This window comes from Phallusia mammillata, chromosome 1 (genome assembly GCF_965637545.1).
Source record: "Phallusia mammillata chromosome 1, kaPhaMamm4.hap1.1, whole genome shotgun sequence".
NCBI classification, from domain to species: Eukaryota; Metazoa; Chordata; class Ascidiacea; order Phlebobranchia; family Ascidiidae; genus Phallusia; species Phallusia mammillata.
Genome location: NC_137252.1, coordinates 30,977,233 through 30,987,269, shown reverse-complemented (window position 1 = coordinate 30,987,269; position 10,037 = coordinate 30,977,233). Strand labels below are relative to the sequence as shown.

At 48.2% G+C, this 10,037-nt stretch overlaps 53 non-coding genes across 53 annotated transcripts; all 53 read right to left on the bottom strand.

Annotated features, from left to right (window-relative positions):
- Positions 1 to 19: 19 nt before the first annotated feature.
- Positions 20 to 91, bottom strand: Trnae-cuc (transfer RNA glutamic acid (anticodon CUC)). The gene has a single exon. It is a non-coding gene; the product is annotated as a tRNA-Glu (tRNA).
- A 90-nt stretch (positions 92 to 181) lies between these two features.
- On the bottom strand, positions 182 to 254 carry Trnak-uuu (transfer RNA lysine (anticodon UUU)). The gene has a single exon. It is a non-coding gene; the product is annotated as a tRNA-Lys (tRNA).
- Positions 255 to 504: 250 nt separating this feature from the next.
- Trnak-uuu (transfer RNA lysine (anticodon UUU)) lies at positions 505 to 577 on the bottom strand. Its single transcript has one exon. It is a non-coding gene; the product is annotated as a tRNA-Lys (tRNA).
- Positions 578 to 666: 89 nt separating this feature from the next.
- Positions 667 to 738, bottom strand: Trnae-cuc (transfer RNA glutamic acid (anticodon CUC)). The gene has a single exon. It is a non-coding gene; the product is annotated as a tRNA-Glu (tRNA).
- A 90-nt stretch (positions 739 to 828) lies between these two features.
- On the bottom strand, positions 829 to 901 carry Trnak-uuu (transfer RNA lysine (anticodon UUU)). The gene has a single exon. It is a non-coding gene; the product is annotated as a tRNA-Lys (tRNA).
- Positions 902 to 1,665: 764 nt separating this feature from the next.
- On the bottom strand, positions 1,666 to 1,738 carry Trnak-uuu (transfer RNA lysine (anticodon UUU)). The gene has a single exon. It is a non-coding gene; the product is annotated as a tRNA-Lys (tRNA).
- An 89-nt stretch (positions 1,739 to 1,827) lies between these two features.
- Positions 1,828 to 1,899, bottom strand: Trnae-cuc (transfer RNA glutamic acid (anticodon CUC)). The gene has a single exon. It is a non-coding gene; the product is annotated as a tRNA-Glu (tRNA).
- A 90-nt stretch (positions 1,900 to 1,989) lies between these two features.
- On the bottom strand, positions 1,990 to 2,062 carry Trnak-uuu (transfer RNA lysine (anticodon UUU)). Its single transcript has one exon. It is a non-coding gene; the product is annotated as a tRNA-Lys (tRNA).
- Positions 2,063 to 2,151: 89 nt separating this feature from the next.
- Positions 2,152 to 2,223, bottom strand: Trnae-cuc (transfer RNA glutamic acid (anticodon CUC)). Its single transcript has one exon. It is a non-coding gene; the product is annotated as a tRNA-Glu (tRNA).
- A 90-nt stretch (positions 2,224 to 2,313) lies between these two features.
- Trnak-uuu (transfer RNA lysine (anticodon UUU)) lies at positions 2,314 to 2,386 on the bottom strand. Its single transcript has one exon. It is a non-coding gene; the product is annotated as a tRNA-Lys (tRNA).
- An 89-nt stretch (positions 2,387 to 2,475) lies between these two features.
- Positions 2,476 to 2,547, bottom strand: Trnae-cuc (transfer RNA glutamic acid (anticodon CUC)). Its single transcript has one exon. It is a non-coding gene; the product is annotated as a tRNA-Glu (tRNA).
- A 90-nt stretch (positions 2,548 to 2,637) lies between these two features.
- On the bottom strand, positions 2,638 to 2,710 carry Trnak-uuu (transfer RNA lysine (anticodon UUU)). The gene has a single exon. It is a non-coding gene; the product is annotated as a tRNA-Lys (tRNA).
- An 89-nt stretch (positions 2,711 to 2,799) lies between these two features.
- Positions 2,800 to 2,871, bottom strand: Trnae-cuc (transfer RNA glutamic acid (anticodon CUC)). The gene has a single exon. It is a non-coding gene; the product is annotated as a tRNA-Glu (tRNA).
- Positions 2,872 to 2,961: 90 nt separating this feature from the next.
- On the bottom strand, positions 2,962 to 3,034 carry Trnak-uuu (transfer RNA lysine (anticodon UUU)). The gene has a single exon. It is a non-coding gene; the product is annotated as a tRNA-Lys (tRNA).
- Positions 3,035 to 3,123: 89 nt separating this feature from the next.
- Trnae-cuc (transfer RNA glutamic acid (anticodon CUC)) lies at positions 3,124 to 3,195 on the bottom strand. The gene has a single exon. It is a non-coding gene; the product is annotated as a tRNA-Glu (tRNA).
- Positions 3,196 to 3,285: 90 nt separating this feature from the next.
- Trnak-uuu (transfer RNA lysine (anticodon UUU)) lies at positions 3,286 to 3,358 on the bottom strand. The gene has a single exon. It is a non-coding gene; the product is annotated as a tRNA-Lys (tRNA).
- An 89-nt stretch (positions 3,359 to 3,447) lies between these two features.
- On the bottom strand, positions 3,448 to 3,519 carry Trnae-cuc (transfer RNA glutamic acid (anticodon CUC)). Its single transcript has one exon. It is a non-coding gene; the product is annotated as a tRNA-Glu (tRNA).
- Positions 3,520 to 3,609: 90 nt separating this feature from the next.
- On the bottom strand, positions 3,610 to 3,682 carry Trnak-uuu (transfer RNA lysine (anticodon UUU)). Its single transcript has one exon. It is a non-coding gene; the product is annotated as a tRNA-Lys (tRNA).
- An 89-nt stretch (positions 3,683 to 3,771) lies between these two features.
- Trnae-cuc (transfer RNA glutamic acid (anticodon CUC)) lies at positions 3,772 to 3,843 on the bottom strand. The gene has a single exon. It is a non-coding gene; the product is annotated as a tRNA-Glu (tRNA).
- A 90-nt stretch (positions 3,844 to 3,933) lies between these two features.
- Trnak-uuu (transfer RNA lysine (anticodon UUU)) lies at positions 3,934 to 4,006 on the bottom strand. Its single transcript has one exon. It is a non-coding gene; the product is annotated as a tRNA-Lys (tRNA).
- An 89-nt stretch (positions 4,007 to 4,095) lies between these two features.
- Trnae-cuc (transfer RNA glutamic acid (anticodon CUC)) lies at positions 4,096 to 4,167 on the bottom strand. Its single transcript has one exon. It is a non-coding gene; the product is annotated as a tRNA-Glu (tRNA).
- A 90-nt stretch (positions 4,168 to 4,257) lies between these two features.
- On the bottom strand, positions 4,258 to 4,330 carry Trnak-uuu (transfer RNA lysine (anticodon UUU)). The gene has a single exon. It is a non-coding gene; the product is annotated as a tRNA-Lys (tRNA).
- An 89-nt stretch (positions 4,331 to 4,419) lies between these two features.
- On the bottom strand, positions 4,420 to 4,491 carry Trnae-cuc (transfer RNA glutamic acid (anticodon CUC)). The gene has a single exon. It is a non-coding gene; the product is annotated as a tRNA-Glu (tRNA).
- A 90-nt stretch (positions 4,492 to 4,581) lies between these two features.
- Positions 4,582 to 4,654, bottom strand: Trnak-uuu (transfer RNA lysine (anticodon UUU)). The gene has a single exon. It is a non-coding gene; the product is annotated as a tRNA-Lys (tRNA).
- Positions 4,655 to 4,743: 89 nt separating this feature from the next.
- On the bottom strand, positions 4,744 to 4,815 carry Trnae-cuc (transfer RNA glutamic acid (anticodon CUC)). Its single transcript has one exon. It is a non-coding gene; the product is annotated as a tRNA-Glu (tRNA).
- A 90-nt stretch (positions 4,816 to 4,905) lies between these two features.
- Trnak-uuu (transfer RNA lysine (anticodon UUU)) lies at positions 4,906 to 4,978 on the bottom strand. Its single transcript has one exon. It is a non-coding gene; the product is annotated as a tRNA-Lys (tRNA).
- Positions 4,979 to 5,067: 89 nt separating this feature from the next.
- On the bottom strand, positions 5,068 to 5,139 carry Trnae-cuc (transfer RNA glutamic acid (anticodon CUC)). Its single transcript has one exon. It is a non-coding gene; the product is annotated as a tRNA-Glu (tRNA).
- Positions 5,140 to 5,229: 90 nt separating this feature from the next.
- On the bottom strand, positions 5,230 to 5,302 carry Trnak-uuu (transfer RNA lysine (anticodon UUU)). Its single transcript has one exon. It is a non-coding gene; the product is annotated as a tRNA-Lys (tRNA).
- An 89-nt stretch (positions 5,303 to 5,391) lies between these two features.
- Trnae-cuc (transfer RNA glutamic acid (anticodon CUC)) lies at positions 5,392 to 5,463 on the bottom strand. The gene has a single exon. It is a non-coding gene; the product is annotated as a tRNA-Glu (tRNA).
- Positions 5,464 to 5,553: 90 nt separating this feature from the next.
- Trnak-uuu (transfer RNA lysine (anticodon UUU)) lies at positions 5,554 to 5,626 on the bottom strand. Its single transcript has one exon. It is a non-coding gene; the product is annotated as a tRNA-Lys (tRNA).
- Positions 5,627 to 5,715: 89 nt separating this feature from the next.
- On the bottom strand, positions 5,716 to 5,787 carry Trnae-cuc (transfer RNA glutamic acid (anticodon CUC)). Its single transcript has one exon. It is a non-coding gene; the product is annotated as a tRNA-Glu (tRNA).
- Positions 5,788 to 5,877: 90 nt separating this feature from the next.
- On the bottom strand, positions 5,878 to 5,950 carry Trnak-uuu (transfer RNA lysine (anticodon UUU)). The gene has a single exon. It is a non-coding gene; the product is annotated as a tRNA-Lys (tRNA).
- Positions 5,951 to 6,039: 89 nt separating this feature from the next.
- On the bottom strand, positions 6,040 to 6,111 carry Trnae-cuc (transfer RNA glutamic acid (anticodon CUC)). The gene has a single exon. It is a non-coding gene; the product is annotated as a tRNA-Glu (tRNA).
- A 90-nt stretch (positions 6,112 to 6,201) lies between these two features.
- Positions 6,202 to 6,274, bottom strand: Trnak-uuu (transfer RNA lysine (anticodon UUU)). The gene has a single exon. It is a non-coding gene; the product is annotated as a tRNA-Lys (tRNA).
- An 89-nt stretch (positions 6,275 to 6,363) lies between these two features.
- On the bottom strand, positions 6,364 to 6,435 carry Trnae-cuc (transfer RNA glutamic acid (anticodon CUC)). Its single transcript has one exon. It is a non-coding gene; the product is annotated as a tRNA-Glu (tRNA).
- A 90-nt stretch (positions 6,436 to 6,525) lies between these two features.
- On the bottom strand, positions 6,526 to 6,598 carry Trnak-uuu (transfer RNA lysine (anticodon UUU)). The gene has a single exon. It is a non-coding gene; the product is annotated as a tRNA-Lys (tRNA).
- Positions 6,599 to 7,362: 764 nt separating this feature from the next.
- Positions 7,363 to 7,435, bottom strand: Trnak-uuu (transfer RNA lysine (anticodon UUU)). Its single transcript has one exon. It is a non-coding gene; the product is annotated as a tRNA-Lys (tRNA).
- Positions 7,436 to 7,524: 89 nt separating this feature from the next.
- Positions 7,525 to 7,596, bottom strand: Trnae-cuc (transfer RNA glutamic acid (anticodon CUC)). The gene has a single exon. It is a non-coding gene; the product is annotated as a tRNA-Glu (tRNA).
- A 90-nt stretch (positions 7,597 to 7,686) lies between these two features.
- Trnak-uuu (transfer RNA lysine (anticodon UUU)) lies at positions 7,687 to 7,759 on the bottom strand. The gene has a single exon. It is a non-coding gene; the product is annotated as a tRNA-Lys (tRNA).
- An 89-nt stretch (positions 7,760 to 7,848) lies between these two features.
- On the bottom strand, positions 7,849 to 7,920 carry Trnae-cuc (transfer RNA glutamic acid (anticodon CUC)). The gene has a single exon. It is a non-coding gene; the product is annotated as a tRNA-Glu (tRNA).
- Positions 7,921 to 8,010: 90 nt separating this feature from the next.
- Positions 8,011 to 8,083, bottom strand: Trnak-uuu (transfer RNA lysine (anticodon UUU)). The gene has a single exon. It is a non-coding gene; the product is annotated as a tRNA-Lys (tRNA).
- An 89-nt stretch (positions 8,084 to 8,172) lies between these two features.
- Trnae-cuc (transfer RNA glutamic acid (anticodon CUC)) lies at positions 8,173 to 8,244 on the bottom strand. Its single transcript has one exon. It is a non-coding gene; the product is annotated as a tRNA-Glu (tRNA).
- Positions 8,245 to 8,334: 90 nt separating this feature from the next.
- On the bottom strand, positions 8,335 to 8,407 carry Trnak-uuu (transfer RNA lysine (anticodon UUU)). The gene has a single exon. It is a non-coding gene; the product is annotated as a tRNA-Lys (tRNA).
- Positions 8,408 to 8,496: 89 nt separating this feature from the next.
- Trnae-cuc (transfer RNA glutamic acid (anticodon CUC)) lies at positions 8,497 to 8,568 on the bottom strand. The gene has a single exon. It is a non-coding gene; the product is annotated as a tRNA-Glu (tRNA).
- A 90-nt stretch (positions 8,569 to 8,658) lies between these two features.
- Trnak-uuu (transfer RNA lysine (anticodon UUU)) lies at positions 8,659 to 8,731 on the bottom strand. Its single transcript has one exon. It is a non-coding gene; the product is annotated as a tRNA-Lys (tRNA).
- Positions 8,732 to 8,820: 89 nt separating this feature from the next.
- Positions 8,821 to 8,892, bottom strand: Trnae-cuc (transfer RNA glutamic acid (anticodon CUC)). Its single transcript has one exon. It is a non-coding gene; the product is annotated as a tRNA-Glu (tRNA).
- Positions 8,893 to 8,982: 90 nt separating this feature from the next.
- On the bottom strand, positions 8,983 to 9,055 carry Trnak-uuu (transfer RNA lysine (anticodon UUU)). The gene has a single exon. It is a non-coding gene; the product is annotated as a tRNA-Lys (tRNA).
- Positions 9,056 to 9,144: 89 nt separating this feature from the next.
- On the bottom strand, positions 9,145 to 9,216 carry Trnae-cuc (transfer RNA glutamic acid (anticodon CUC)). Its single transcript has one exon. It is a non-coding gene; the product is annotated as a tRNA-Glu (tRNA).
- A 90-nt stretch (positions 9,217 to 9,306) lies between these two features.
- Positions 9,307 to 9,379, bottom strand: Trnak-uuu (transfer RNA lysine (anticodon UUU)). Its single transcript has one exon. It is a non-coding gene; the product is annotated as a tRNA-Lys (tRNA).
- Positions 9,380 to 9,468: 89 nt separating this feature from the next.
- On the bottom strand, positions 9,469 to 9,540 carry Trnae-cuc (transfer RNA glutamic acid (anticodon CUC)). The gene has a single exon. It is a non-coding gene; the product is annotated as a tRNA-Glu (tRNA).
- A 90-nt stretch (positions 9,541 to 9,630) lies between these two features.
- On the bottom strand, positions 9,631 to 9,703 carry Trnak-uuu (transfer RNA lysine (anticodon UUU)). The gene has a single exon. It is a non-coding gene; the product is annotated as a tRNA-Lys (tRNA).
- Positions 9,704 to 9,792: 89 nt separating this feature from the next.
- Trnae-cuc (transfer RNA glutamic acid (anticodon CUC)) lies at positions 9,793 to 9,864 on the bottom strand. Its single transcript has one exon. It is a non-coding gene; the product is annotated as a tRNA-Glu (tRNA).
- A 90-nt stretch (positions 9,865 to 9,954) lies between these two features.
- Positions 9,955 to 10,027, bottom strand: Trnak-uuu (transfer RNA lysine (anticodon UUU)). Its single transcript has one exon. It is a non-coding gene; the product is annotated as a tRNA-Lys (tRNA).
- Between the last annotated feature and the right edge of the window lie 10 nt (positions 10,028 to 10,037).

Sequence of the window (10,037 nt, the reverse complement as noted above, 5' to 3'; positions counted from 1 at the left end):
GCAAAGTGTAGGAAAAGAGTTCCCAGACCGGGAATTGAACCCGGGCCGGCTGGGTGAGAGCCAGAAATCCTAACCACTAGACCATCTGGGAGGTGCTGCAAGACCCGTGTTTCTTTGTTCAATGAACCTAAACTCAAGCATGCAAGGGTAAAATGTCACGATGGCATTGTCACAAAAACTGCGCCCGATAAGGGACTTGAACCCTTGACCGTTGGATTAAAAGTCCAACGCTCTACCGACTGAGCTAACCGGGCTCGGTCAACAAGCATTCATTTCGAGTACAGATACAGTGACTGCAAACGATTTTCTGTGCGTGCACAAAAGGCAAAGTGTGCAAAAGAGTTCCCAGACCGGGAATAGCAGCCTGGCCGCGTGGGTGAGAGCCAGGAATCCTAACCACTAGACCATCTGGGAGGTACTGGAAGACCCGTGTTTCTTTGTTCAATGAACCTAAACTCAAGCATGCAAGGGTAAAATGTCACAAAGGCATTGTCACAAAAACTGCGCCCGATAAGGGACTTGAACCCTTGACCGTTTGATTAAAAGTCCAACGCTCTACCGACTGAGCTAACCGGGCTCGGTCAACAAGCATTCATGTCGAGTACAGATACAGTGACTGCAAACGATTTTCTGTGCGTGCACAAAAGGCAAAGTGCAGGAAAAGAGTTCCCAGACCGGGAATTGATCCCGGGCCGCCTGGGTGAGAGCCAGGAATCCTAACCACTAGACCATCTGGGAGGTGCTGGAAGACCCGTGTTTCTTTGTTCAATGAACCTAAACTCAAGCATACAAGGGTAAAATGTCACGAAGGCATTGTCACAAAAACTGCGCCCGATAAGGGACTTGAACCCTTGACCGTTGGATTAAAAGTCCAACGCTCTACCGACTGAGCTAACCGGGCTCGGTCAACAAGCATTCATGTCGAGTACAGATACAGTGACTGCAAACGATTTTCTGTGCGTGCACAAAAGGCAAAGTGCAGGAAAAGAGTTCCCAGACCGGGAATTGAACCCGGGCCGCCTGGGTGAAAGCCAGGAATCCTAACCACTAGACCAGGTGTGCACAACCTTTTTACTAAGACGGCCGCATTGCGGATCCTTATTTCACCCACGGCCGCCAATTACCTGCTTGTTTTGTTTTTAAATTGAATATGTGAAAATAGGGCTTGTCCCACATACAAAAACCATCTAATGGCGTCCAAAAAGGCCGGATAATTTTTAAAACATGATCCACAGATTGAGCTAAACAGTCTGATGACCCGTCTGAGCTATTTATGACGTCACAATCTATAATGTGACACAAGAGGTGACTGTTTATTTGCATTGTTTGCACACAATAGGCGTATATAAAGCGTAATGTACAGGGTTACCACGCTGGTAATATTCTTTACAGTCTTACAAAATCTAATTAGAGCAGTTTCAAAGTCAAAATATTTGGCAAAAGAGTTGTTTTTACGTCACGGCCGCCAGTACATATATTTTAATAAACATGATCACGGCCGCACAAAATCGTCAACTCCGCCGCATGCGGCCGTACGGCCGCAGGTTGTGCACCCCTGCACTAGACCATCTGGGAAGTGCTGGAAAACCCGTGTTTCTTTGTTCAATGAACCTAAACTCAAGCATACAAGGGTAAAATGTCACAAAGGCATTGTCACAAAAACTGCGCCCGATAAGGGACTTGAACCCTTGACCGTTGGATTAAAAGTCCAACGCTCTACCGACTGAGCTAACCGGGCTCGGTCAACAAGCATTCATGTCGAGTACAGATACAGTGACTGCAAACGATTATCTGCGCGTGCACCAAAGGCAAAGTGTAGGAAAAGAGTTCCCAGACAGGGAATAGAACCCCGGCCGCCTGGGTGAGTGCCAGGAATCCTAACCACTAGACCATCTGGGAGGTGCTGGAAGACCCGTGTTTCTTTGTTCAATGAACCTCAACTCAAGCATACAAGGATAAAATGTCACGAAGGCATTGTCACAAAAACTGCGCCCGATAAGGGACTTGAACCCTTGACCGTTGGATTAAAAGTCCAACGCTCTACCGACTGAGCTAACCGGGCTCGGTCAACAAGCATTCATGTCGAGTACAGATACAGTGACTGCAAACGATTTTCTGTGCGTGCACAAAAGGCAAAGTGTAGGAAAAGAGTTCCCAGACCGGGAATTGAACCCGGGCCGCCTGGGTGAGAGCCAGGAATCCTAACCACTAGACCATCTGGGAGGTGCTGCAAGACCCGTGTTTCTTTGTTCAATGAACCTAAACTCAAGCATGCAAGGGTAAAATGTCACAAAGGCATTGTCACAAAAACTGCGCCCGATAAGGGACTTGAACCCTTGACCGTTGGATTAAAAGTCCAACGCTCTACCGACTGAGCTAACCGGGCTCGGTCAACAAGCATTCATGTCGAGTACAGATACAGTGACTGCAAACGATTTTCTGTGCGTGCACAAAAGGCAAAGTGTAGGAAAAGAGTTGCCAGACCGGGAATTGAACCCGGGTCGCCTGGGTGAGAACCAGGAATCCTAACCACTAAACCATCTGGGAGGTGCTGGAAGACCCGTTTTTCTTTGTTCAATGAACCTAAACTCAAGCATACAAGGGTAAAATGTCACGAAGGCATTGTCACAAAAACTGCGCCCGATAAGGGACTTGAACCCTTGACCGTTGGATCAAAAGTCCAACGCTCTACCGACTGAGCTAACCGGGCTCGGTCAACAAGCATTCATGTCGAGTACAGATACAGTGACTGCAAACGATTTTCTGTGCGTGCACAAAAGGCAAAGTGTAGGAAAAGAGTTCCCAGACCGGGAATAGAACCCGGACCGCTTGGGTGAGAGCCAGGAATCCTAACCACTAGACCATCTGGGAGGTGCTGGAAGATCCGTGTTTCTTTGTTCAATGAACCTAAACTCAAGCATACAAGGGTAAAATGTCACAAAGGCATTGTCACAAAAACTGCGCCCGATAAGGGACTTGAACCCTTGACCGTTGGATTAAAAGTCCAACGCGCTACCGACTGAGCTAACCGGGCTCGGTCAACAAGCATTCATGTCGAGTACAGATACAGTGACTGCAAACGATTTTCTGTGCGTGCACAAAAGGCAAAGTGTAGGAAAAGAGTTCCCAGACCGGGAATTGAACGCGGGCCGCCTGGGTGAGAGCAAGGAATCCTAACCACTAGACCATCTGGGAGGTGCTGCAAGACCCGTGTTTCTTTGTTCAATGAACCTAAACTCAAGCATACAAGGGTAAAATGTCACGATGGCATTGTCACAAAAACTGCGCCCGATAAGGGACTTGAACCCTTGACCGTTGGATTAAAAGTCCAACGCGCTACCGACTGAGCTAACCGGGCTCGGTCAACAAGCGTTCATGTCGAGTACAGATACAGTGACTGCAAACGATTTTCTGTGCGTGCACAAAAGGCAAAGTGTAGGAAAAGAGTTCCCAGACCGGGAATTGAACCCGGGCCGCCTGGGTGAGAGCCAGGAATCCTAACCACTAGACCATCTGGGAGGTGCTGGAAGACCCGTGTTTCTTTGTTCAATGAACCTAAACTCAAGCATGCAAGGGTAAAATGTCACAAAGGCATTGTCACAAAAACTGCGCCCGATAAGAGACTTGAACCCTTGACCGTTGGATTAAAAGTCCAACGCGCTACCGATTGAGCTAACCGGGCTCGTTCAACAAGCATTCATTTCGAGTACAGATACAGTGACTGCAAACGATTTTCTGTGCGTGCACAAAAGGCGAAGTGTAGGAAACGAGTTCCCAGACCGGGAATTGAACCCGGACCGCCTGGGTGAGAGCCAGGAATCCTAACCACTAGACCATCTGGGAGGTGCTGCAAGACCCGTGTTTCTTTGTTCAATGAACCTAAACTCAAGCATACAAGGATAATATGTCACGAAGGCATTGTCACAAAAACTGCGCGCGATAAGGGACTTAAACCCTTGACCGTTGGATTAAAAGTCCAACGCTCTACCGATTGAGCTAACCGGGCACGTTCAACAAGCATTCATGTCGAGTACAGATACAGTGACTGCAAACGATTTTCTGTGCGTGCACAAAAGGCAAAGTGCAGGAAAAGAGTTCCCAGACCGGGAATTGAACCCGGGCCGCCTGGGTGAGAGCCAGGAATCCTAACCACTAGACCATCTGGGAGGTGCTGGAAGACCCGTGTTTCTTTGTTCAATGAACCTAAACTCAAGCATACAAGGGTAAAATGTCACGAAGGCATTGTCACAAAAACTGCGCCCGATAAGGGACTTGAACCCTTGACCGTTGGATTAAAAGTCCAACGCTCTACCGACTGAGCTAACCGGGCTCGGTCAACAAGCATTCATGTCGAGTACAGATACAGTGACTGCAAACGATTTTCTGTGCGTGCACAAAAGGCAAAGTGTAGGAAAAGAGTTCCCAGACCGGGAATTGAACACGGGCCGCCTGGGTGAGAGCCAGGAATCCTAACCACTAGACCATCTGGGAGGTGCTGCAAGACCCGTGTTTCTTTGTTCAATGAACCTAAACTCAAGCATGCAAGGGTAAAATGTCACAAAGGCATTGTCACAAAAACTGCGCCCGATAAGGGACTTGAACCCTTGACCGTTGGATTAAAAGTCCAACGCTCTACCGACTGAGCTAACCGGGCTCGGTCAACAAGCATTCATGTCGAGTACAGATACAGTGACTGCAAACGATTTTCTGTGCGTGCACAAAAGGCAAAGTGTAGGAAAAGAGTTGCCAGACCGGGAATTGAACCCGGGTCGCCTGGGTGAGAACCAGGAATCCTAACCACTAAACCATCTGGGAGGTGCTGGAAGACCCGTTTTTCTTTGTTCAATGAACCTAAACTCAAGCATACAAGGGTAAAATGTCACGAAGGCATTGTCACAAAAACTGCGCCCGATAAGGGACTTGAACCCTTGACCGTTGGATCAAAAGTCCAACGCTCTACCGACTGAGCTAACCGGGCTCGGTCAACAAGCATTCATGTCGAGTACAGATACAGTGACTGCAAACGATTTTCTGTGCGTGCACAAAAGGCAAAGTGTAGGAAAAGAGTTCCCAGACCGGGAATAGAACCCGGACCGCTTGGGTGAGAGCCAGGAATCCTAACCACTAGACCATCTGGGAGGTGCTGGAAGATCCGTGTTTCTTTGTTCAATGAACCTAAACTCAAGCATACAAGGGTAAAATGTCACAAAGGCATTGTCACAAAAACTGCGCCCGATAAGGGACTTGAACCCTTGACCGTTGGATTAAAAGTCCAACGCGCTACCGACTGAGCTAACCGGGCTCGGTCAACAAGCATTCATGTCGAGTACAGATACAGTGACTGCAAACGATTTTCTGTGCGTGCACAAAAGGCAAAGTGTAGGAAAAGAGTTCCCAGACCGGGAATTGAACGCGGGCCGCCTGGGTGAGAGCAAGGAATCCTAACCACTAGACCATCTGGGAGGTGCTGCAAGACCCGTGTTTCTTTGTTCAATGAACCTAAACTCAAGCATACAAGGGTAAAATGTCACGATGGCATTGTCACAAAAACTGCGCCCGATAAGGGACTTGAACCCTTGACCGTTGGATTAAAAGTCCAACGCGCTACCGACTGAGCTAACCGGGCTCGGTCAACAAGCGTTCATGTCGAGTACAGATACAGTGACTGCAAACGATTTTCTGTGCGTGCACAAAAGGCAAAGTGTAGGAAAAGAGTTCCCAGACCGGGAATTGAACCCGGGCCGCCTGGGTGAGAGCCAGGAATCCTAACCACTAGACCATCTGGGAGGTGCTGGAAGACCCGTGTTTCTTTGTTCAATGAACCTAAACTCAAGCATGCAAGGGTAAAATGTCACAAAGGCATTGTCACAAAAACTGCGCCCGATAAGAGACTTGAACCCTTGACCGTTGGATTAAAAGTCCAACGCGCTACCGATTGAGCTAACCGGGCTCGTTCAACAAGCATTCATTTCGAGTACAGATACAGTGACTGCAAACGATTTTCTGTGCGTGCACAAAAGGCGAAGTGTAGGAAACGAGTTCCCAGACCGGGAATTGAACCCGGACCGCCTGGGTGAGAGCCAGGAATCCTAACCACTAGACCATCTGGGAGGTGCTGCAAGACCCGTGTTTCTTTGTTCAATGAACCTAAACTCAAGCATACAAGGATAATATGTCACGAAGGCATTGTCACAAAAACTGCGCGCGATAAGGGACTTAAACCCTTGACCGTTGGATTAAAAGTCCAACGCTCTACCGATTGAGCTAACCGGGCACGTTCAACAAGCATTCATGTCGAGTACAGATACAGTGACTGCAAACGATTTTCTGTGCGTGCACAAAAGGCAAAGTGCAGGAAAAGAGTTCCCAGACCGGGAATTGAACCCGGGCCGCCTGGGTGAGAGCCAGGAATCCTAACCACTAGACCATCTGGGAGGTGCTGGAAGACCCGTGTTTCTTTGTTCAATGAACCTAAACTCAAGCATACAAGGGTAAAATGTCACGAAGGCATTGTCACAAAAACTGCGCCCGATAAGGGACTTGAACCCTTGACCGTTGGATTAAAAGTCCAACGCTCTACCGACTGAGCTAACCGGGCTCGGTCAACAAGCATTCATGTCGAGTACAGATACAGTGACTGCAAACGATTTTCTGTGCGTGCACAAAAGGCAAAGTGCAGGAAAAGAGTTCCCAGACCGGGAATTGAACCCGGGCCGCCTGGGTGAAAGCCAGGAATCCTAACCACTAGACCAGGTGTGCACAACCTTTTTACTAAGACGGCCGCATTGCGGATCCTTATTTCACCCACGGCCGCCAATTACCTGCTTGTTTTGTTTTTAAATTGAATATGTGAAAATAGGGCTTGTCCCACATACAAAAACCATCTAATGGCGTCCAAAAAGGCCGGATAATTTTTAAAACATGATCCACAGATTGAGCTAAACAGTCTGATGACCCGTCTGAGCTATTTATGACGTCACAATCTATAATGTGACACAAGAGGTGACTGTTTATTTGCATTGTTTGCACACAATAGGCGTATATAAAGCGTAATGTACAGGGTTACCACGCTGGTAATATTCTTTACAGTCTTACAAAATCTAATTAGAGCAGTTTCAAAGTCAAAATATTTGGCAAAAGAGTTGTTTTTACTTCACGGCCGCCAGTACATATATTTTAATAAACATGATCACGGCCGCACAAAATCGTCAACTCCGCCGCATGCGGCCGTACGGCCGCAGGTTGTGCACCCCTGCACTAGACCATCTGGGAAGTGCTGGAAAACCCGTGTTTCTTTGTTCAATGAACCTAAACTCAAGCATACAAGGGTAAAATGTCACAAAGGCATTGTCACAAAAACTGCGCCCGATAAGGGACTTGAACCCTTGACCGTTGGATTAAAAGTCCAACGCTCTACCGACTGAGCTAACCGGGCTCGGTCAACAAGCATTCATGTCGAGTACAGATACAGTGACTGCAAACGATTATCTGCGCGTGCACCAAAGGCAAAGTGTAGGAAAAGAGTTCCCAGACAGGGAATAGAACCCCGGCCGCCTGGGTGAGTGCCAGGAATCCTAACCACTAGACCATCTGGGAGGTGCTGGAAGACCCGTGTTTCTTTGTTCAATGAACCTCAACTCAAGCATACAAGGATAAAATGTCACGAAGGCATTGTCACAAAAACTGCGCCCGATAAGGGACTTGAACCCTTGACCGTTGGATTAAAAGTCCAACGCTCTACCGACTGAGCTAACCGGGCTCGGTCAACAAGCATTCATGTCGAGTACAGATACAGTGACTGCAAACGATTTTCTGTTTGTGCACAAAAGGCAAAGTGTAGGAAAAGAGTTCCCAGACCGGGAATTGAACACGGGCCGCCTGGGTGAGAGCCAGGAATCCTAACCACTAGACCATCTGGGAGGTGCTGCAAGACCCGTGTTTCTTTGTTCAATGAACCTAAACTCAAGCATGCAAGGGTAAAATGTCACAAAGGCATTGTCACAAAAACTGCGCCCGATAAGGGACTTGAACCCTTGACCGTTGGATTAAAAGTCCAACGCTCTACCGACTGAGCTAACCGGGCTCGCTCAACAAGCATTCATGTCGAGTACAGATACAGTGACTGCAAACGATTTTCTGTGCGTGCACAAAAGGCAAAGTGTAGGAAAAGAGTTGCCAGACCGGGAATTGAACCCGGGTCGCCTGGGTGAGAACCAGGAATCCTAACCACTAAACCATCTGGGAGGTGCTGGAAGACCCGTTTTTCTTTGTTCAATGAACCTAAACTCAAGCATACAAGGGTAAAATGTCACGAAGGCATTGTCACAAAAACTGCGCCCGATAAGGGACTTGAACCCTTGACCGTTGGATCAAAAGTCCAACGCTCTACCGACTGAGCTAACCGGGCTCGGTCAACAAGCATTCATGTCGAGTACAGATACAGTGACTGCAAACGATTTTCTGTGCGTGCACAAAAGGCAAAGTGTAGGAAAAGAGTTCCCAGACCGGGAATAGAACCCGGACCGCTTGGGTGAGAGCCAGGAATCCTAACCACTAGACCATCTGGGAGGTGCTGGAAGATCCGTGTTTCTTTGTTCAATGAACCTAAACTCAAGCATACAAGGGTAAAATGTCACAAAGGCATTGTCACAAAAACTGCGCCCGATAAGGGACTTGAACCCTTGACCGTTGGATTAAAAGTCCAACGCGCTACCGACTGAGCTAACCGGGCTCGGTCAACAAGCATTCATGTCGAGTACAGATACAGTGACTGCAAACGATTTTCTGTGCGTGCACAAAAGGCAAAGTGTAGGAAAAGAGTTCCCAGACCGGGAATTGAACGCGGGCCGCCTGGGTGAGAGCAAGGAATCCTAACCACTAGACCATCTGGGAGGTGCTGCAAGACCCGTGTTTCTTTGTTCAATGAACCTAAACTCAAGCATACAAGGGTAAAATGTCACGATGGCATTGTCACAAAAACTGCGCCCGATAAGGGACTTGAACCCTTGACCGTTGGATTAAAAGTCCAACGCGCTACCGACTGAGCTAACCGGGCTCGGTCAACAAGCGTTCATGTCGAGTACAGATACAGTGACTGCAAACGATTTTCTGTTTGTGCACAAAAGGCAAAGTGTAGGAAAAGAGTTCCCAGACCGGGAATTGAACCCGGGCCGCCTGGGTGAGAGCCAGGAATCCTAACCACTAGACCATCTGGGAGGTGCTGGAAGACCCGTGTTTCTTTGTTCAATGAACCTAAACTCAAGCATGCAAGGGTAAAATGTCACAAAGGCATTGTCACAAAAACTGCGCCCGATAAGAGACTTGAACCCTTGACCGTTGGATTAAAAGTCCAACGCTCTACCGATTGAGCTAACCGGGCTCGTTCAACAAGCATTCATTTCGAGTACAGATACAGTGACTGCAAACGATTTTCTGTGCGTGCACAAAAGGCGAAGTGTAGGAAACGAGTTCCCAGACCGGGAATTGAACCCGGACCGCCTGGGTGAGAGCCAGGAATCCTAACCACTAGACCATCTGGGAGGTGCTGCAAGACCCATGTTTCTTTGTTCAATGAACCTAAACTCAAGCATACAAGGATAATATGTCACGAAGGCATTGTCACAAAAACTGCGCGCGATAAAGGACTTAAACCCTTGACCGTTGGATTAAAAGTCCAACGCTCTACCGATTGAGCTAACCGGGCACGTTCAACAAGCATTCATGTCGAGTACAGATACAGTGACTGCAAACGATTTTCTGTGCGTGCACAAAAGGCAAAGTGTAGGAAAAGAGTTCCCAGACCGGGAATTGAACCCGGGCCGCCTGGGTGAGAGCCAGGAATCCTAACCACTAGACCATCTGGGAGGTGCTGGAAGACCCGTGTTTCTTTGTTCAATGAACCTAAACTCAAGCATACAAGGGTAAAATGTCACGATGGCATTGTCACAAAAACTGCGCCCGATAAGGGACTTGAACCCTTGACCGTTGGATTAAAAGTCCAACGCTCTACCGATTGAGCTAACCGGGCTCGTTCAGCA